The sequence below is a fragment of the Columba livia genome, unplaced genomic scaffold, assembly GCF_036013475.1.
Source record: "Columba livia isolate bColLiv1 breed racing homer unplaced genomic scaffold, bColLiv1.pat.W.v2 Scaffold_134, whole genome shotgun sequence".
NCBI lineage: Eukaryota > Metazoa > Chordata > Aves > Columbiformes > Columbidae > Columba > Columba livia.
Window position 1 is genome coordinate 62,719 of NW_027043030.1, and position 1,450 is coordinate 64,168.

A 1,450-nucleotide genomic window follows, 5' to 3' on the forward strand; every position below is an offset into this window, starting at 1 on the left:
AGGAACCAGGAGCTCAAGGATGCCCTCTGGAAACTCATATCTTAGTGTTTTCTGAAGCAATAAATTGCCCATCTGCTTCTACTTAGCAGTTTTAATGTAACTAGTTACACGTCCAGCCTCTCATCTCTATTTTCTGTTGTTATTGACATTGGTTTTGATGCGATAATGTTGTCATCCCCTTTCTAAATCACTGTCTGCTTTTATTTTATAACCACTGGTTGTGTAAATGAGGAGCCATGATCTGTGTGTATTTAAACAAAATAAAGGGTTCTGTAGTGACACTGTATCACTATGTCCTTCACTATATCCTTCCTGCAAGGCCTTTTGGATCTGCAGGGACAGTTTCTGTGATGGAAGGAGAAGAAAAGAGTCCATCATGGCAGCCCTGCCAGGGAGCAGCAGCGCTTGTTCTTCCAGAGCTGTTCTGGTTCCACTCGCACACTCTCCTTCTCATCCCTGGTGTTGGTGCAAGGCCTGAGTGCTCTGGCAGCTTGGTCACCGTCCTGCTGTGTGTCAGTGCTGTGAGCGCAGGCAGGGACAGGCAATGGGCACTGCTGTGACAGAGCTGGCCTCACAACAGCCTTTCTACAGAGAAAGGTGATCTCCTCAGGGCAATACACCATGGTTTATATCTTCAAGCAAATGTTTACCATAGTGTCCCACAGATTCAAACTCCAGGGAACATCTGAACATTGTGTGTGTGCAGGGCTGGCACCCAGCAGTGTCCTCTCACAGCCAGGCTTCTGCCAGAGACCTGCAGCACCAGCAGAGCAGGGGCTGGGCTGTGCCCCTGTGCACTGGACACCCCATGGAAGGAGCCCCAGGTCAATCACCACGGACTGGCCCCTCACAACCACCATTTCCAGCACTGGCCTCTCACCCCAGCTCAGAGTTCTTTGTGCCTCCATGGAATTACACTGGATGAGTAGGTGATAGGTTCATGTTTGCTTTGTACAGATGAGATGTGAGCATGCACATCATGTATGTGAGGTGACATGAACCTCAGTCAGCAAAAACACCATCCTACAATTGCTAAACTAAAATATGTAAATCCTCTCAGTTTTGGTCAGTCTGCTGCTTGAGCAAAGATAAAAGTGACATTTAAAACACCTAATTGGAACCTGCAAAGAATACTGTCCTTGCAGCGTAGACACTCTGGAGCCTGCACAATTAGCTGAGTCTTGTTTTATCATCTGTCTCAAGACGGTTACATAAAGTGTCCTTTAGCTGAGCTTTGCTCCTTTTACGCTCATTATAGTACTAAAACACACATCCCCAGGAGGGGAGCCCCAGGCTCAGCCCGGGACCCTCTCTCAACAAGCATGTGTAGTGGTAAAATGATTATGTAACCAGTATGCCAATGTGTAAGCACTTGGCTCTTTAGGACTGCCGGGAGGGTGTGAATGTAGGGATAAGATTTGTATATAATAGATGTTCCTTCTCTATCTGT